Source organism: Sparus aurata, chromosome 10 (genome assembly GCF_900880675.1).
Source record: "Sparus aurata chromosome 10, fSpaAur1.1, whole genome shotgun sequence".
NCBI classification, from domain to species: domain Eukaryota; kingdom Metazoa; phylum Chordata; class Actinopteri; order Spariformes; family Sparidae; genus Sparus; species Sparus aurata.
In genome coordinates, this window is record NC_044196.1 from 32,134,969 (window position 1) to 32,156,449 (window position 21,481).

Sequence of the window (21,481 nt, forward strand, 5' to 3'; positions counted from 1 at the left end):
TGCCGTTAACTTGCTAGACGTTCAACCTCGAATTGCTTAAAGGATCAGCAGAGTTAGGTGATCCTCCGGGGGTCGGTCACAATATGTGATAGCCTTTACATTAAATGCAATAATTAAATCCATTGCTAATGTCAAAATATTGAACACTGTAGCTTTAAATTCTGCAAATGAATGAAAACATGATAGATAGCGTTTACAACACTTATTGGACACGTTTGACACAGATAGCCTTAGCTCGTCATAGCTCGCCTTTATCAGCAGATTTCCTCTTTTTTTTGGCCAGTTGTCAAAGAATTATAGATTCAAATTTCCATTTTCAGTCTAAATGTCAATTTGTATCATTTCCACATCTGAAATTTGACTGACAAGCCCCATCTGCTGCTGAAGACCATGCGATGTGATTGAAAGCACAGCGGACCAGCAGGTAAAGTGGTTTTGTCTGTCACCTACATAAACCTAAACTGTTTGGCTTGAATTAGATTTTGGAAATAAGCAACACTAAATACATAATTCATTAGATTATCATTGTTATTATTATTACTACTACTACTACATGCAGTCTCTGGACTTCATCAAGAGACAAGTTCACATTATACTGTAGCTCTTGCCAGATATAGACACACTGCTGTCCTCTGGATGCTACTAACTGCAGATGGCAGTATTGATGGTGGCAGCGACAGAAACTTTTCATGCACTTGTCAGTTTACTTTCACCACGGCACTCTTGCATTACCATCTGCTCAGTAGAACGGAAGCTGCTCCCTGCATTGTGAGGCAATAATGACACTTTATTTCTCCTCGCTTTCCGTTTTTTTTTCCAACCCAGCCTCTGGTTCCAAGTGGAGAGGTGTCACGCCTTCTCAGTTGGCGTTTCGGTTTATGATAACCTTACTTCACTGCCCCCACTGTCACCACCACCTACAGCATTCACCACAAAGCCACTTTGCAGATGTAATGACACATAATTGTCTGCAGGATTTGCCTGGTAGGTAGCTGCATTTTGAGCTGGCATTCGCGGAAGAATGAGAGGGAAGATGTCTGGTTCTGACTGGGGCAAAAGGGAAATTCTAATATCCTTCCAGACGGGGAATTGTGTTCCGAAAAGCCACGAGAAGCGTGTCACACTGTGTTCACACAGAAGGCATGTTAAATGTGTAAATTGCATGCAAAGTACACGCTATGAGCACATCGCAGAATATTCACATTATTCCTGGTGATTGAGGTGAGAAGGGCTTCATGCGATGTTTGGCGCGTGTGTGTGCGCATTAGGTGCGTGCATGCATGCATACATACATGATGGCATACGCTGTATGAGTGTGTGCATGTTTGACAGAAAGGCTGATGTCATTCAGGACGCTTTAGCTGGTTGAGTGATTTGAATGTGCGCCGTGGAATGAGCTGAGTCTCAGAAGTGCCGGAGGGAGACTGAATGTGTGAATCCCCACAGGAGATTTAGACTGTTTATTATGATAAGCCTCTACGTGCACGCAGCCTTTCACATAAACATACATAAGAACACACGTCAACTCGTGTGCACACATGTAAAGAAAGAATCAAAGAAAGGGGACGGCTGAAAATGTGGTGATAGGGGAAAAGGATAGGGAGACAAAGAAAAGAGAAGGGAGAGAGCGAGGGATGCTCCGAGACACGTGATTCACCCGAGCACAGTGATAGGCTCATAGTTCACAACCTATAAAAACTAATTCCACACCAGCCTATCCATTGCCATCTCATGTGGGAGCCATTCCACCTTTTAAACCCCCTCTCACTTAAAGCGGGCCCAGATGTAAGTCAAGGGGCTGCTTTGGATTAGCCAGAGAGGAAAAACTCATTTCCTTTGCCATTTTACGAGCATTTAATTTGAAACAATTAAGATATTACGGTGCTGCGGATTCACTACACAGAGTGACAGCTGGGAGCAATCCCATAAACCCCTGAGCCAGTGAATGAGGCACCTTGCTACTCTCTTTTTTCTTTTCTCCACTTGCTGCCGCCGCCTCCTCCACCACCTCCTCCCCCTCCTCCTCCTCCTCCTCCTCCTCCATCTCCTCTCTGTTATTTCATTGAAGCATTTTGCTTAAGGCTCTGTTGAGGTGAGCGGGCTACCTTTTTTTTTTTTGCCTCAGCTGAGATCTCGCTGCAATCGCCAATTACTTTAGCAGCTCATAAATGCACCAGTTGGCTGATGATAGAATGGCCTAATTTCCCAAGACTAAAGGGAGGAAGCGAGCGCTGTGAATGTTTACCTTCTGGATAGCTTTTCCCATCACACCTTTTATTGCGTTATTGGATTTATAGCACGAGTTGCATGACTCATCTTTGGAGGAATAAATGAGAACGATGCAAAACTAGGGGGCAGCAAATGGTAAGCTGAGCTCGTGAGACAGCTTTTCACCAGAGCCTTCTGGACATTGATAAACTGGGACACTTGGTTGACGTCGTGGGTTTGCTCATTTTGTTTGCTTTGACGGCACACAAACCGACGACCCTCCGCGCCCCGTCTGTCCCGCGGCTGAAGAACTATGTCACTCCCTGGCTTCGAAGTCAAGCTGGCTTTGTCAGCACTCGCCCATCAATTCACCTCCTCATCCTCCTCTTGCCTTCCACACTGGCGTAGGAGGGCATTGGAGGTGTGAAATTGATGAAGGTGCGCTTGTGAAAATGTCAGTGGGGCATCACTGGCCAGTGAGAGAGAGAGGGAGAGGGAGATAAAGAGAAAGAGAGTACATTTTGGGGTGGAGGGGGGTGACGGATAGGAGTGGCAAAAGCGCCTTTTCATGAACACTGAACTGTAAAATGGAGGAACCCGGTGCAAAACAATGGTCGTGATCAATCGGCTACGGTGAGAGGCTTCTCATAAATGCCCCGGTGCCAGCCCGGGCCTGCTGAAAGAGAGAGAAGAGGAAAAAGAAAGAGGGAGTGGCAGAAATAGACACAGACACAGATGAGGTGTGTGTCACTATCGGTTTGGGGAAGGGAAGTCAGAGAGGTAGAGAGCAGAAGGAGTTGATGTAGAGTGCGGGGTAGGAGAGAGCGACCGGGATACGATGATGGCAGGAGAAGGTAAAAGGCTTTTAGAGCAGGGGAGATTTAAATAAATGAAAGGACAGTGACGGGGAGTGGAGATGGAGTGTGTGGAGGGGGGGGGGGAATCAACAGACAGAAAAAGCAGCAGTGTCTGGTTTTTGTTTAGACACACCTATTTGAATCCAGGGAAGAGGGGGAAACTGTAAAGAAAAGGAAAAGGTAAAAGATCTGAAACAAAGAAATTCTGACAGTGCCACATTTTCACATCAGCACTAAACCATATTCGTCCAGGTTTATTCAACTCTGTGTATTTCCGTGGAGGCTTTGTCTTATCACGGTCCTTCCAAAACCACCTCTTGAGAAGTATAAAAACAGGAAACATGACCTTGTCCCTAAATTTTCACATATATACATATATATCGATAACTGAAATTGCAACTGATTATTCAAGTAAACAATTTGGTTATAGTTAACATTGTATGTACACACAGAGCACATGTTGATTACCTTGGGATGCTTTGCACTTGAATGGAAACATGGAATAATATAAATCAAAAAGCAGAGTGGCGTATGCATCTATCAGTATCCATGGTGACGCTTGTTTCCCACCTATAGGAGGAGAGTGGCGAGTGCTTCTTGCAGTTTGTGTATACCCTCAGCCTTAATGGAGAACGCCCTCAGCAGCCGCAAATGTGACTTCATGCAGACTGACAGTCGAGTGCTAGTGGGGTCGGGATCAGTTTTGCAAAGGGCTTTCTGTTGCCCCTCATCTGTCATCCATTCCCATTTGTTCACTTCCAGTGTCTCGACTCATCAATGCCGACTTGTGAGGTGCTTAAAACACTGAGAACAAACCGCACACGCGTGCTGATACGCGTTTGCTCCGGACAGATGTCCCGAGCTGGGTTCCACGGTGGGACTCTGTCAAGCAGGAGTCGACTCAATCTGTCTCCTCCCCTCGCTCCCCCTATCTTTCTCCTTGTCTCTGTGCACAGGCTGCTGCTCGCCATGGCTGCTCCCGCCATCCCAGTTGATCTCTTAATGGACCTAATTGCTTTTCAGCTCATTGCACCCCATGCCAACACTAAACTAAATCAAACCGAGGTCCCATCCACAGGCCCCATCACGAATCTGATTCCGCTTGACATCATAATAAGGTGATATTGACTACTCATGACTCAGCGGTTTGAGAACAGATGAGTAAGCATGAGCCTCTCGTCACGGCGTGCCCCGTGACAGGCAGCCCTGTCCGGGTCATATAAGGGTTCAAGTTCCCCTCCTTAGGAGTGCAGCCCACTGCGCTGTCATTGACAATATGCTTGTGACCCTCTCTGCGGAGATGCATTATGCATTCTGGGATTTACTGATATACACAAGGAATAGATGCGTCCTCCATACAGAAGAATCTCTAATCACGCCCACTACTGCTGTGTCACCACTGTGCCATCCAGCTAATCAAAAGCTACTTGGAAGCTTATCAAAGCTGATCAAACCTGTGACATGAGCCTGTCAGCTCCTCCAGCTGAGGTGATATCACACAAGACTTAACACGGAGTCAGCTCCAACAAAAATTTACGACTACGTGCAGTCAGACCAGCCTCCACCAGATATAGTTAATATCTAACTGTTGGCAGAGGCAGCAGTAAGAGCTAATGTATCACCACAAGACTCACTTCGGGTTCAGCTGGCCTGGAATGTTGCTGTGATTTTAAAGGCCCTGTAAACTACTTTTTTTTTTTTTTTTTTTTTACTATGAGCAATGTCCTAAGTGAACACAACAATTTTCTGCCAAAGTTTAGTCTTGCATATCCAGACCTCCAGATCTCCAGAGCGCTGTGTTGGTGTGCGTGAAAGATCCGGCTGCACTGATTCCTCAAACTGGTAGGGGAAAATAACACTCTGGCTTGTGTTTATCTCTTGTGCAGCTCTACAACTCGGGGTCGTTTGCTCATGTTACCTGGTCTGTCAATCAAATCCGATAAATCACCGACGTGTTCCTGACGTGGCAGAGTTGAGTGTTAAACTGCCGATGAATTATAACTGAGACGTCTTTTTCTAAATTTGAACTCTGGCTGGTGCTGTTTCGTCTTAATTCTCTTTCTGTCTTAATGTGTGATTAGTAAGACCCATGTTTCCCTTGTTATCAGTGCACAGCCCTCTCAAGTCCAGGTAACTCTCCAGGGGTATCATTTGGAAACATAAATAGGCTTAATTTAATAATCTGGCTTTGCGCGGCGTTAAAGAGTGTTTCGCCCTGGGGGGACATGTCATACGGCTGTTATTGTTTCCAAATTGCGTCGGTCACTTAGTGAATTATATAGATGTTATCGCTGATTGTGTAAGGCTCTGTGTACAACCGTCTGACACCAGGCCATTAAATTAAAACCACTTCTTCCCTATCATGTACATAATTGGAGCAATCAATCTGGCTCTCAGAATTCACAAAAGTTTCCACCACATCATAAAATCTTGCCTTTTGTCTGTGATGAACTTTACGACTATTAGGCCCCTCCGATTTCAATGAAATGTTAATTGCACACGAGAGCACGAGTGTACGCTTAGCCATCCATCATGCCTGACAGATTCTAAGAAGGAGAGAAGTATTAGATGTCTCAGCCAAGGACTACAGTTGGGTGTTGGTTTACAGTTTTCGTGCCTCGGAGATGTGTATAATATCACCTTGGCATTTGTCGCTCTTAGCTCCCCATCCCCACCCCACTTCTCTTCCCTCTCCTGACTGCTTGGGCAGCGGCCATAAACAAGTCAATCTCAACACATTGGATTAGATTTATCCGCTTAAGATAGATTGTTATCCCAAAGAGCGTGAGTCTCGCTTGATGGGGAAATTAATTTTACGATGACTGGTTTACTTGATCAGGGTTGCTGGGGAGCCGGGGACTATAAATGTATCAACTCTGGGGCGTCGGGAGCTGAAAACAACAGTCCTTGCTTTTGATTTGGATAGGTTGTCTCTCTTCTCTGCCGTATTATACAAGGTGTTGTCTTTGGGTCACAGAAACTAGAGTAATGACGTGACTGACAATCATTTGTAAAGCACAAGCAACTTGTCGAGGGTGAATAGGCCCGCACCTCAGACTATAGGAAGATTGACAGTGAAAGACGCCCAAGTCTGTCTATCCAACATTAAATATGAAATCGACAGTTTTGTATGCAGAATTATAAATAGGCTGCCCGATCAGAAGTACAGTGGAACCTTTCCAGAATTGAAATGCTGCCCATGGAGAAGAAAAATCCTCCTCAAATAGCTGCCGGCCCTCCCAAATCTAACGTTTAGAACTGATACGGCAGTTATTGGATTGAGTTACAATAACATTCACCTTAACCTATCGACCAATAAAACCCAGTCTGAGCCTGGTTCTTCGTGTAAATTCATCCGACAAGCGTTACTTAAACGCCTCTTTCAGCAGACTAAAGGGAAACCTCTTTTCTTGCAACTTAAAGAACACGTTGATTGATTTTCCACCTGTGTTGTCTGTCTGTTTCTGATTCAAACCGTTCAAAGCTGATACACAACAGAAAAGTCTGGCTTTAAGAAGTAGCTTAATCCCCTCTTAGATAAACACATCACCCTGTAAAATGAAATTCTACCAATTCTAGACCCTGATTTGCTTTATACACTCACTTGCATAGTCCACAAGGCCACCAATAAAACAGAAGATGTGCAGTTTCAGTTCAAGGGATCCACCAGCTCTAGCACCAAGATACAAAAGAGGCTGTCAAGGACTGAACTTGTATTTAAAACAGAATCATTTTTAAACAAGACTACAGCCATGCTAGTGGCTCATTGAGGCGGCACTCTGGTTAAGCGAGCTGAACGCTTATGTGAGCATGTTACAATATTTACCATGTTCACAATCTTTGTTCAGCATGATATCATTGGCTGAATAGCACTTAACACAGAGTGTGTATAAGGCTCATGGGTTTGTGGGCATTTGGCTAAAAAACATTGGTAGAATATTTGACAAATGGAAATGTTGACCTAGTGTTGGCCCTAACACCTACCTGGCGCAGCAGAATGTTTCATTACAAAGAATAATCTTGAAAGGTGCCATTAGAAACTGAATGTAAAAGGCAGGCTTTCAAAAAATACTCTGCAGGTGATTGAATGCAACCATTTGTCCAGTACAGTCTATCGCAGGCTAACTTTAGCCAATCAGTTCAACAGTAGGAAAGCTCTACCACCAGTGCACCAGGTTTGTGAATTAAGCTTTTACCAAAGCTATCCGAGAGAAGAGTGCAAACATCTTTTCAACTGAGAAAAGCCCTCAGTGTCGTTCTTTGCTCTTCTATCAATGAAATGCACTCTCCGGTTCTGATATTACTGATGCTGCAGCAGCTTCACTAACCTGCTCAGTAGGTAAGTGAAGCTGCTGTTTGATAACGACCCTCCACCAGTGTTGTTATCAGACAGTCACTTCTCTCAGTGGTCATCACATCTAAACTACGACCTGCACCTGCCAGTAGTTCCACATAGGGCGCTGATCGGTTGAACAATTGTATGTGTGGCTTCAAGGAAGACGGATTTGCGATCTTGCAAATAAAGCTGCCTCGCAAGGTAAGGCACGAGAAGAAAACTTGGGAACGCCAAAGTTATTGCAGTTCATTCAGAGGTCGACAGGAATTCAAAAGTTTTTGCGATGGTCAAGGGGATCGCTAAAGTGTCAGGGGGATTCATCCTCTGGAAAACATGAATATCTGTGCAAATTGTTGAGTGGATGTTGAGATATTTCACAGGATAAGTGCAGGAAGAAAAGTCAGAGGATTTTCAAAGTAATCAGAATTCATCCTCAGGGCACTATGAATATCCAAACCATCCAGTACTTGCCAATATTTTTCAGCGAAATTCTGATACTTTGCATGATAATAAACATCACAGTAACCATGGTGATAGTGACAGTAGCTGCTAATAAAAACTCACCCGAAATTAAACTCATCATTTAATATGGCATTCAAATGATTCTTTGGCAGCCTCTGGGGCAACCCACTACTGTTGTTTGGTACGGAAAAAAAAAATAATAATAATTTAACATTTCAAAATGTATCTCAAAATAAATGAGAACATTGAATGCTAATTAGTTTTATAAAGTCAAAACGGTCCCGGTGGGTTTCACCGTGTAGGCAGGTACACAGAGAAACACATACATCAAAAGATTTGCTTACATTATTTATACAAAGCAAATGCATACTGATAATGTATAACCTTTAGCATCCTATGCTGCATTTGCATTTTATTTACATAGTAAATGTCAATCAGTGCTACACTTTGCATGACCCCGACGCACGTATGAAAGTAAACATGCTCGCGGCAGTTTATCAGACGCTGTTGGCTCGCATAATCGTAATGTGTGTGTTCATTGTCCCACAACAAAGAAAACATTTGCCAAGTGAGACTTTATTATTAATTTAAATGGCCCTCCCACTGTCAAGAGTATTAATAGGCAAACCGGCAGCGTGCAGTAATGCTGTATCTCAGCGCGGCACTCCGGTTTTCTCTGTGCTGGATCCTTCTTATTGAAGGACAGTTGGTTTATAGACTACCGTGTCCTATTGGGCGACAGAGTTCAGCTGAGATAGGCCAGCAAGGCAGGCTCTTGATAAATCCTACCCGTGCGTCCATTCATCAACAAGTGCTGCTGTATTACTGCTATAACCGGTGCCAAGAATATGAAAGCACAAGGTTAGATTCAGAGCAGTATAGTAAATCTAATAACAAGTGTCATCCAATTATATTCAAAGATCATGATTGCGTGCAAGGAATTTGAAGAAAAAAAACCGAGGAGCTCCCTACAGTCGTGCCTCGAAGGTGAATGTCAGCAGGCCTCAGCTGAAGGACTGAAATAATCTTCTTGTGGAGAACTGAGGTTTATCAACAAAAATCAGACATGGATGATTATCCGGTGTGCTGGGAACGGAATATCCTCTCTGCAACCAGAACAGTGTTCCAGCCTTCAACCCTGCTCCTGATTTATACGAATATTTACCAAATAATTGCTTTGGTGAGAGTCAGATAATCAGACATTTGTGATTTACAGTACATTTGTGCCTCTAGACACAGCTAGCTATCACTCCCACAATGCTTTTTCACAGCCAGCAGTCAGGGGCAATAGTTCACATAACAGTAATTTCATCAACTTTCTCTATTGTTCATTGTCACGCAAACCAACACTTTCTCTTGGCCTATAAATCTACATGCGGAGGCTGTATCAAATTCTGCCCTTAGAAAAATGGAGCTGAGTATAATTTGCAGGTATAAATCACCATCGCTGTTACTCAATCAGATACGTGACATGTCTGAGTGCAGGTAAGAAAACAGATCTGCTGACGGAGGCGGCCTGTCTCTCTGTCTCTGAGAGTACTATTGTTGGATGCTGGATGTTTGTGTCTGCGGGGCGAGGTTGTTCATCAGAAGGTTTGGGTTGCCGCCACAAAAGCAACTTTTCTCAAAACACAATTGGTCATAGTCACCTGTCTCCCCGGGCCATCACCGTTATTTTTCTGTAGCCCTACATCAGAGGACCGTGCACTTGAGTGTGTTATCACAGGCGATGTTGTCCCTTTATGCATTGTTGTGCACCATTGTGTCTACTCTGTGTTTTTGGATGTGAATCAATGATGTCTTGGAATCATTACACGGAAATGTGTGATCATTACATTTTGGTTAAAGTGGTTAGTGCTTAACTTTAACATCAGCATTAAGAGGGTGACCTTGGAGTGCAGAATGCAGTGTGCGGAGGCAGCCTCCCTACATACAGAGGCAATGCCTTTGATAATAACAAGCTGATTGGCAGATGATATGCACTCACGCTCAAGCACAGTCTGACAACAAAATCAATAAATTATCCCCACAGGGAGTTGGACTGTCTGTGGCTCTCAGTGATCAGTGTGTAGTGACCTTATTGTACATGATTAAAAAACATTTGAGCTGACATTGCCCAAACCTAAAGTGTATGTATGCCAGGCATCATGTCTGTACTTATTTCATAGGGACATATTGCACTTTTTACCCTCTTCTCTTACATTTGACAGCTATAGGTACAAGATTAAAATGTTGAATGGGCAAGTTATTCTTTCTGTATATGGGGTCTGGTGGGGGCTATTGGTCATTTTAAAACAATAACTCTACTCTTTAAATAAGGTCTATATGTGCAGGGATCCATTCTCTAATGTTGTCAGATTTGAGGTTTGGCATCAGGCAGAGTAATGGCCAACTTTCTCCAATGGGTCCACCCCGTCCCACTCCTGAATACCTCCTTCTCCGGTCAGTCTGAAGCTCTTGTGCCCCCCAAGTCCAGACAGCTAGCGTCACTGCTAACGGCAGCTACGTTTTCCAGCAGTTAGCGGTCGCTCTGGCGACATGCTGCCCCCTATTTGTTCTGAGAAATACATTTGACAGGTGGCCAACACTTACATACTGCACCTTTAAGGCTTACTTTGCAGCCATTACAGCCCATGTCACAGCTGATGGCTGAGGTGATCGCCCGGACCAATCTCAAAACTTTTTAGATCCATCTACACACGAAAATATATAAACTACGGGCGAGGTTAAAAAAAACGGAGATGATTGTATGAAATATGGTGAATTTTTATACAGTAAACGGCTCAGTTGTGTATAAAATAGTAAAAAAAAAAAAAATAAATAAAGTAGATACAGCTTGCATGTTAATGCAGCGGTACAATATATAGTTTCTTTGCCTCGGAAAAGTGTGGGTGCACTCTTGGAGCGGGGCTACGCGCGTAACCACACTTTACATGCAATTATTAGAATAATCATCACGATAACGTGCGCTAGAATAGAAGGTTGGAAATATTTCAGCTTTTCAACATCGCTGGAAAAAAAAAAAAAAAACGTGACACACGGCAGAAGAAGGTAGCAGAAGAGAGTGAGCTGGTGATGTGTCTGCATGTGGCTGGCTGTGGTTTGTCACGTTATCATTTAATCAGATTGTGCACATAATACTTCAATACCATAATACTATAACTCAAGTAATGTTAATGTAATTGTAATGGGACGTTTGTTGGGATGTTTTGACTTTATCTTGCACACTGTCAGTAGTCCCCATAATAAGCAGGTCTATAACATGCTGTGGGTTGGATTATTAATATACAGTATGTGTTTACTCTCCTCCCCCCTCACCTCCCCATTATAAAGTGGCTGAAGCTATGTAATAACAGACTCACACCCAAACATTCACCCAGGCAACACACACACGTCTCCAGCACACATCTTCCCACTAAAATAGCCATGTCCAAGCACACATTCCTGCAGTGGTCTTTTGGGTGGGAGGGGGGTGGGGGGGGGGGAGACTCTGGGAGAGTTGGAAAAGTGTCACCTCGCTGAGTGACGTCACCCCTCCTCCACACACACCCCTCTCTCTCTCTCTCTCTCCCTCTCTCTCTCCTGTTTCTCTCTGCCTGGGGTTTCAGTCCGTGCTCGGGTCTCGGCAAAGAGAGTGAAGGAGACAGACAGAGAGACAGACAGACAGGCGGGCTGACTGAGTGACAGACAGACACACGGAGAGAGTGAGAGAAGAGAGAGAGAGAGAGAGGACAGAGGGAGCGGGAGAGCGAGGGGGCTGTGTGTCCCAGCCACACCGCACTCTTCAAACACAACCACAGTCTCGCCACGTTCAATCCAATGACGATCTAACGCGCAACAACACAGACAGAGCCCGAACCCGGAGAATACGGAACGCGCGCTCCACGTGCGTGGTTTTTTTTTTTTTTCTTTCTTTCCGCCCCCGAAGATCGCTGATGCGTCGGTGACGGACAACTCGAGGAAAGAAAGCGAAATAAGAGCGAACAAACCGGGTGGGGGGCGAAGAGAAGGACAAGAAGAAGAAGAAGGAGGAGGAGGAGGAGAGGGAGAACCTGAGGACGGATTTCTTTCCTCCACGTTATTTTATTTCCCCGGGACTCGGCTGTCATTACTGGATGTAAAAAAAAAAAAAAGAAAAAAGAGAGAAAGAACAAAAAGAAAGAAAGAAAAGAAAAGGACAAACTCTCGACTTGTCTTTCGACAGAAAAAGAGGGAGAGACTGAGTTTCAAACTGACCGCAAAATGGTGATAAGGTAAGCGTGTGTGTGAGTTTGGAGGTTGGAGCGGTCGGTCGGAGCTCAAGTGGCTGCCGCAGTGATTTCAGGTGTGCGTAGAGCCTCATGAAGTTCAGCTGGGAGCACTTCCACACATTTACCCTGGCTTCATTCCCCTGGCAGGGATAGGCTGTGTACTGGCTGGAGCTCATGGTTATAACCCTCATATTCATGTGTCCATCAGTTGTTTAACGCATAGTTTATTAATACGGGATGCGCACAATCCTGAGCATCCCCGTGCGTAAAACGGCCACGAATGGCATACAATCCATCTATGAACCTTTTAATTGTAACACGATGACGTGCCTGCTCAGTAACTACACCGCTGGATGTGCAGGTGCAATCTTTTTGTGTCGTTTCTGTGGAGGTTAGGCGAGGCGAGCGATGTCAAAATCAGTTTCATTCTCTGGACATTGCCGCCACACGTTGCGTTGAACGTATCCCGGCGCGTTTTCTGAAGCAGGCTGCGAGAGATTTAGCCTGAAACACGTTATTTTAAGCCCACTTTGAGCCGTCGTGTAAATACAGTTCATTTGGACAGAGAGAGAGAGAGAGGAGCCTTTCAGAGTTGTGGAAGCCTTCTTCTTCTTCTTTTTCTTTTTCCTCCCAGCGAGTCGATAGTTAAGAATTTTTCAAAGTGCATTCCTGCAAAAACTCTCCAGAGATCCATCATCTCGTCTGTCTTATTTTTAGAAAACGCCTCTTTATTTTCGCGCTGGGGTTTAAAGTTGACTGTGCTTTTTTAAATAAAGAAAAAAAAAAAGCTCACATGTTCCAAAAAAGGAAGAAAAAGGCAGCAAAATATCAGCGAGGCAGGCAAAGACGCGGTCAGTCAGTCAGTCACGCAACCGCTCTGTCAATCAGGTGAAAGTGAAGCTTTATTTCCAGTGGAGCTGTTCACACCACCTGTGCTCAGTGTGCCGGTTGAGCCACTAGGGGACCCATTCTCTCCAGTCACAGAGGGGAATGCAGTAGAGAGGGTCTACAGCCCTGATGAGGTGATTTCAGCTGCCATACAAAGACCCCCCACACTCCAAAATAAATATTATCACATAATTGGGCCTTAGTGGTTTCCAAATCTGACAGAATAACTGTCTATGTACCGAGCAGCTTGTTGTAAATTAAGACTCAGTGATCTGCAGTTGATGTTGGGAGGCATCAGGGTGTGGAAAGAAAAAGTAATTCTGCATGTGTGAGCTGAGAAAAAGACCATGTGAATTGTAATAAATCGCTGCCTGAGTTGACTGAATAGGCAATGATTGAAGGTGGAGTAGGCTAGTGAGGTGTTCAGTGGGCCTGTGTGTGTGTGTGTGTGTTTGTGTGTGTGTGAGCATGCAAATTAGAGTGCGTGTGTGTGTGTTTGCTCAAGCAATTCCCAGTTTACAGCCAGTAAGCACTCTGGGAGAGCTCCCCCCCCCCCCCCCCAGCCTCACCTCCACTGCCGTACATGTTTTACAGTTCCCAGCTCAAACAATTAGCACTCGGCCAATTTTTGACACGGCACAATTAGCGCCGTCACCGCACTTTTTTTTCGATTTCCAATTGTGCTGCTTGCGACGGCAGCACTCAAAAGAGGAGACAAAATGGATATGGGCCGAGGCTGCGCTCGCTGAAAGTGCTGCCGTCCAAAGTCGCTGAGGGGAGCGAAGTGTCTCAGTCCTTGGGGGAAAAAAAAGGCGGCACAGACGCGGCCATCTTCTCTCAAACCTTCAGCCGCCACTTTTCACATCCTCAAAACGATATGCGGCTCTTTTGGTGGACAATCTTGATGTCAAATGTGTGATGGCAATTCTGTATTATAGTGTAAAGAAAATTAAATGAGAGTCAAGCTTTTCTGTGTCACTCACCTGTGTGTGTGTGTGTGTGTGTGCGTGTGTGTGTGCGTGTGTGTGTGAAGGACACAAACAGTTCATGGCATGCAAGCCATTAAATTGAAAAATGATATAGGAGTTTAGAAAGTGCCTATAAGGGAGTAAGTCCACTTTTGCGTGCCGGCCCATCTACCTTTTTCTCCAGCTCTTTGTGCCTGAAGCACACTCTGAAATCACATCCCACATTTTTTTTTGACAGTGTCTGGAAGCGACAACGGGGTGCTTTCAAAATAAACGTTAGAGAAGAACGACGGTGTCTTTCAGATGTCCTTTTTGTTTTATTACTCAAATGTACACTTTATAAGCGCGGCTACATTAGCGGGTTAAACGCTGGATAAAAGCTCCTCCATATTGGTGCGTTTAACGTAACGGAGGCTTCTTGAAGGACTCCGGGAGCCTTTTATCATTTCTTTATCCGAGTCTCTCTTTGGCACAAAGCCAAGCCCTCTTACAAACAAGTGTGCCTGCACCTCACACTCCCATTGTCTTTACACTGCCAAGTGGCTCTGACTCACTGGTTTATTTTCAAGAGCAGACCGAAAAAAGAACGAGAAAAAAGTTTGTTTTCTATCAGTGCGTGTGTGTGTGCGTGTGCGTGCCCGTCTGTGAGCAGTACTTCTGGAATTCCAAGGCCAGGGCCTCTATTACGAGTGTGGAATGAGAAATCAACACTTACATTACAAAAATGGATACGTAAACATAGAGGCCACAATTATCAGGCGCCGTGGTGTTGGAACTGGAGGAGATGGAGTGCCAATAGGTCTGTTAGCAATCACCCCCCTCACTGCCTGCCCTCTGTAATCCAGTGGGTGTATTCTAGCTTATTTTGTGCCAGCAGCGGCCCTTAACATCTACCCACTGACTGGCAGGCTGGCTGGCTAGCTGGCAGGGTGGGTTGTTGGAGGATGCAGGGCAAGTTTGACTCTTAGAGGTCATGTAGGAGGAGGAAAAAAAAGGCAGGAGGGCAGCGAGGTGAATGCCCATCTGTCCTGTCGGCGCTGGCTTGTGTACTGTACGCCGTAGCGCACGGGTATACTGTACGTGCGTGCATGCGAGCGCTTTGTGTAACTTGCAGACTCTCATGTTCGTTAACCGGTGCGTGCGCCTGTGCGTCAGGGGCCCCCAGCCGACTCCACTTCACAGAGGCCAGCCTGATGCATTGTGACAAATGAGAAAGCAGTTTGATTTCGCACAACACTGAGCTGCACTCCAGCATAATGAAGTGATCATGACTTTACCCTTGGTTCACTTTGGCCCCGGTCCCGCTGTGTTTTTCCCCTCTATTCAATCGCTTCACTCACTTATTTACTTGGCAAGCATTTCCTCCCGTAACCTCTAGTACTGCATAACTAGCGTCAAGGGTGGGTTGCTTGATAAAAACCACCGCTACGGGGCATTGGTTTTACACATAGGGGAACGCTAGCAGTTTTTATTGATATTCAACTTGCCACTGGGTTGGAATAATAAGAAGCCTATTTTCACGCCCAGGCAAAATCACCTCTACTGTCCATCACCCTGTCAGGGCAGAAAGCTGAGGCGTAAATATTGTTTGGCAGTGGAGGGAGCACAGGGCTACAGCTGAGTGTGTTCTTTCTCTTTTGCGCTACTTTTGTTTTCTCTGCCCTTTTCTTGCATTCCTCTGTCTTTCTCTCTGTCTGTGATGCGTCTCGATGAAATGCGATGGGGGGGAAAAAAGAAAAAGTCCCCTGACTTTTTCCATCCTCTCATCTTCATTTCACTGCACGCAGCTCTCTCAGTGAAATGTACTTGCATGTTTCCCAACACACGAAGCGGAGTGCCAGTTCCAACATGGTTCGATTTAACGTGGGGTGCAGCCTGGAACGTGTCGCCTCCAGGCTCTGCCTCCGGGCGGTGCGTTCAGGGGGAGTTCCGATGTGTCAGAAACAAGGAGGACTGCCTATTCCGCCGCAGCTGTCCTCTGCTTGCAGATTGGGTTTCAGAAGATATGATGGATGCCAAATGCCTGTAGCCAGTTGTGAAGACACCGAGGGGGAGGGAGCGTGCTCATGCTGGTATGGATTTGGATCGGGGTCAGTGGCACTGGCAGAGGATTGGAATTCTGCCCTTGACCTCCGTTTTTGGATCATCCCCCATCTAGCCGCTAACAGCCTGTCACTATGAGCACTTTGAGAGAGTTAGGACTAATTAGAAGAAAGCTGAAGACCACAAGAGAAACATAATGATTCTGGTATCAAATATTGCAAGGATGAAAGTGAGGGGGTCTAAAAAAAGGCAGCTTGATGATATTTTTTTTCAAGACTTCAGTCTGATTGTGTTGCAACCCAAAACATTATTTCTTTTTATGCCCTTCCCATTGTCTCATTTTCTCTTATCTTAATTTTTTTTTTGGGGGGGAAAGGCTGAGAGCAGAATCCACTGAGGTTCATTTGAATAACCGGCGGAATGAGGAAATAAAAGCTGGGGGAAAGAAATAGAAGTGGCGGTCGGCTCTGTGCATTCATGTCACACAGCTTTATCAAATTATTCCACAATAGCAGCCACACAAGTGATGGAATTTCAATTAAAGTATGACAGTTTTAGAATTTGTTTCTGCTCAAAGGAGAGCGAGTGGGGGGTTGTGTTTCACGGGTTGAGGAGGCAAGGGAGTGGACGGCGGGGAGGGTCTCGCACAGTAGCCATATTTTCTAGTCTATATTCTCCATTTAGCCACCTCTCTACTCACTCAACCCCCCCCACCCCCCACCCCCCCACATCCTCCATCAAAAGGGAATGACTTAGCTGAAACACTTTTTGTTCAGAGGCACTCTGCGGTTAGAGCCTGGAGCCAGGCAAAAATGGGGTGTTATGATAAAGGTCTTTGCGTCGAGAAGTCAAAAAAGGAGCCTTTAGTTGATAGGCTCCTTCCAAGAACAATTACGCTACCTGCTGTGCCAAATAGAAGGTTGCAGGAGATAAGTGCAAAGAAGGGGTGCTCGGCTCAGACTGGTGGCGAGCTCGTAAACTGGGAACGAGCAGCACATATATGACCCTCAGGGGCTGTAAACCGTTTCGGGGGCTGAGTTTCTAACACACACAAGCTCACAAAACACCCGTGCACTCACACAAGGGCCAAATATGAGCAGACGCACACAGAACGACTGTGAAAGACTGTATGAAAACGACAGAGCTAATCCTCAGAGTAGACAAAACATACAGTGTTTGTTGCGGCAGCAGCTCTGCATAAATTAATAGCATAAAATAAACCTTAACTAAGGCAATCATTTTGTTATTTTATCTCAAATTAAGCTAAAACAAAACGAAGGTGATTAAGATTTGCGCTTGCTGCCCATTTGCATTTCCCAGACTCCCACTGGAATCGGCGAAGAGGGGGAGAATTCCATTAAAAAGTGCGCTGACATCGCCACATAGCAATTTCACGAGTGAGGAATGCATTTAATAGTGGATGGATTTTTCATAATTTGGAAGTATTTCACCAATGTGTGCCATACTTCTTGAAGTGACACGTGTTGTAATGGGATCCAGTGCCCCGCAATCTGCTTCACAGTGTCTGGCACCCACATGTCCACAGGGAGACGTTCGAACATGTGTGGATGTCTCACGAGCAAAGTGAGAAATAATGTTCTAAAAACAAAGAAAAAGGCGGGGAATTTCCACTAATAACATCAGTAATGTGTAAAGATCTGTTCTTCATTATTCCTCATTCACCCCCCCCCCCACTTTTTTGAGTTCTACAATTCCCGCATCACTGCAAGGTTAGGAGTCAATGTTTAAATTCTGTGTAACCCCGGCATTCTCTCTCTACTCAATCTGCAATTATAGCTAGCTGCTTTGAAGAAGCCAGGCGGAACTAAAATGACTTTTCATGTCCGGTATAATGACTGCCATTTGGAAGCAGACATGGAGAGAGAGGTCGAGAGAGACAGAGCAACAGAGGAGAGAGTGAAAAGACATGGAGGGAGGGGCAGAGGGAGGGAGAGAGGGGGACAATCAGCGGATGAAAATGGCTTAGGTCACCTCTGGTTCTGACCAGACGGGCCCAAACCAAACGCCTTTCCCTCTGCCGTCCCTCGCAGATGAATCCACCACATTCTGGACCTTTTCTTCCCTCTCTTTGCTGCTGACCGGAACTTTAACCCTCTTCTCCCTCTGTCTCCATCTTTCCTGCCATTGGTCTCCATTCATTTGCCATCAACGGAAGCTTAGCAGCTTTAAGGCGGATTACAAGATGAATTGCGCGGAGTGAGGCGCCGTATATTCTCTTTAGGGTGGGCCACTACTGCCAAAGGCCAGAGCTGAGTGCCGTCACCTGGCCTAGCAGCTGGCTATCTTTTACACTTCACTCGCTAATGAGGCCAGACAGTTGGGGCTGAAGTTATAGCGCAGGCTGGATGCTGTGTTGGTAATCTATTATTTAGACTCTCGTGGGGAGGCCGGTCTCAAGAATTTCATGCATGCATTTTGCAAAGCAAATGGTAGCCCGGGGGGAATACAGAGCTCTGTGTGGGAAAAAAAAATTAGCGAGTATTAGACTTTAATGCGAGTTGCAGTGTTTCCTTGTCCTGCCTATTTCAAACCTGCCAAGACCTGAAAGGAAACTTTGGGGGTATTTTGTCATTTTTCTCATCACAAGAGGAGAGGAATGTTGCTAATACGGACGTGCTTCAGCGGCAAGTGGCGATGCTGACAACTCCATCTGACGCATGAGTCGTCGTTGTCTTTCTCATTCAGTGTTTCTTCCCTTCTTCCTTCCTTCCTTTATTTTCTTTCTTCGTTGTGATATTTTATGGATGACAGATGAAGGTTGTGCTTGCGTCTTCAAACAGCCGACATAGAAGAACGGGTATATCTTTCCGTTCCCTTTTCATGTATATTTTAGGAACTATTTCAGAGGGGTTTCAGAGAGTTGCATCACACTGCGCAGACAGGACTTGTTTATATTTAGTCAGGCTAGAAAACTATGGCGCACATGACCCCGCCAATGTATTTATAGAATAATACCAGTGTTAAAATTTTCTTAGGTACCAGGGGCCGCTGGGGCAGTCTTCTAAAACGTGCATTTCCCTACAGTCTTACCCATTTCTACTGAGCATACGAAGACGAGGTTTACTGGCAAGGTTGCAGTCACAAAATCAGCAAATATGGCATTTAGGCGTCAGCATCCACTAACTTTTACAGCCCTATGAACCCATTTGGCAATTAACTATATTTGGACCTGAGTATATGCAAATCCACTGGGAGATGAGATGGCAACAGTTAAACATAGAAAGGCAATTTTAGCCAGTGCTATTTAGCAGACTTGGGTTACTCTTAAATGAAGTTCATGCAGAATGACTTGAGATACCACAAATGGCTAGCATAAATAGACGGCATAAATGAGATGCACATACCAAAGCCCATGAAGTCACAAAGTTATTTATGACTCCACATGTAACGCACATCCACATCGTGATAATGTGATGTTCGCATTTACGAAAGCGTGAAATGGACCATGCGATGAAGAAAAGAGGCCTCAAGTCGTGAGAGTTACTGTAAGGGCGTATCACACTGTCAGACTTAGAGTAACACAGTTCAGAACAACTCTAAAATCCCATCATTGGCCCAATGAGAAGTATTTTCAATGACGCACATCACTGCCTTTTACAAATGTTATGGCTTAAACTTTGAAGAATACCGTCAGCCATCCATGAAATCCCCAAAACCTAGAAGGTGGAGTAAAGTATAATTCTGTGACCTTTAATACATATTAAGATTTTCCACTGAATTCCTCATGCTGTTCAAGGGAAGTCCATGTCAGGTGTATGGCAGTGTAACCCAACCTGCCACACTTAATCCCCCACCCACTTCTACCTTGTCCTTGCATGTGTTCTCCAGTCGATCTACCCTAAAGAAACATTCCAGGAGAGTTTAAGCGTCACTGTAACTGGACACCATCGCGCTTTTTGTGTGCGAAAGGGAGAGTTTGTACGTGGGAATTGGAATGCCTGGGATCTGCCTTCTCTTTTTACCAATCAGTTGAAGTTTAACACAACACGCTTCTTGGGTTTCATGATGTAAGGCAACAAATAACCCTTCGGTCTCACGTTGGCAAAGGTTAATATGAGGTTAGGTTTGAGATGGGGTGACAACACGTCGGGTATGTGTGACTGTGTGTGACAGCTAAGAATTTTTAAAGATAGTTGGTGGAATTGCATAAAATGTTTTCTTGTTTTTGCTTTCAAACCTCACGCAACCATTGACCAGCAGATCCATGCTGCGTGAACATACCAACATGTAGCCAACTAAATCGCTAATCACTTCATGTGCCTCTTTCTCAGATGACATATTGTAAATAACTCAACATGAGTTATAGCTAGCAACACGATGAACAACAACATTTGTGACAAAACATTTAGCCAATAGTGTGTTTTAATGGTACAAATGGAGAAATTCAAAGGCTATACAAATGGACTGTGATATTCTTCCTTGGCCAGATCGCCAACCACTATATACGCATGATTAGCAATGAAGAGGAGTTGAAATTGGTATTAATGAACGGTTATGGAGAGTGAAAAAAAATGTCAAGTCAACAAAACCAACAAGCTAAAAGGTGGGTAGACAACAAGACTTCCGTAACCTCACACACATCAAACAGAGGCTTTCTTTATGAAGTCACACTTTGATCCACTCAGGAGAAACACTTGAAGCCTCAATATGACTGTAGTTAAAACATAGATTTAGACTTACAGTGAAAGGGCTAAACTCAAAGTGTCATCCATATTTGATGGCTTGCCTCAGTTCTACGCAAGAAAAAAGAAAAGGTGCTAACAGCAGCAATTAAAGTATTAACTCAGAAGGAAAGCTAATATGCATTAAAGAATGGATGTGGATTGATGGCAATTTAGCCGCTGACGTTGACCGTCACCCCTCAAGCTTCAAATATTGCTAATGGATTTTCCTTTTGCCATAGCTGATTTTTATTCCTGTGACAGTCCAAGATGAGATAGAGCGCGTGTGTGTGTGTGTGTATTTTACAGTACGGGGCTCGTTGTGTCACAGTCTATTGAAAGATTTATTTGGTAGCCATGAAAACACATTAGAATGCAAACCCTTCCTTCCCCCCTCCTTCTGCTCTCTCTCCTGTCTTCCCACCCTCTGCCGTTATTTGGAAACCTTCCCGACCGTCTATTGTGATAAGCAAAACACAAAGCTGTGAGGAGGATGTCCTGCGCTAGCTGCTAGCCATATTGTTGTCTTGCTCCTCCGCCTGGACTGCCAGCCCGCATAACACTGCACCAGGGAATTAACCTCTGCTGCCGGTTTTTTCATATGGTATAAGTTTTTCGCAGCGGCCACTCCAGCAGAGCCGCGGGGGGAACAGTACTGTAAATGTTGCCAAATTACTGACAGCTTCTCTCTAGCCCGACTGCATAAATACGCCGTGAATGTGATAAACAGCTCAGCCTCCCCTGCTTGTGGCTGCCTCTCGTGCAACCTTTAAAGAAATAAAAGGGC

At 44.9% G+C, this 21,481-nt stretch overlaps 1 protein-coding gene across 48 annotated transcripts in view; it reads left to right on the forward strand.

The window, feature by feature from the left end:
- LOC115589468 (receptor-type tyrosine-protein phosphatase delta) overlaps nt 1–21,481 on the forward strand; it is a 365,710-nt gene that overhangs the window by 223,398 nt on the left and 120,831 nt on the right. For 2 of the 48 annotated variants that reach the window (XM_030430323.1, XM_030430326.1), the window contains exon 1: nt 11,450–12,116. The exons of the other annotated variants lie outside the window; for them this stretch is intronic. The gene's annotated coding sequence lies outside the window, so the exon portion shown is untranslated. Of the gene's footprint in view, nt 1–11,449; nt 12,117–21,481 lie in introns of those variants that run through there. 48 annotated transcript variants of the gene reach the window in all.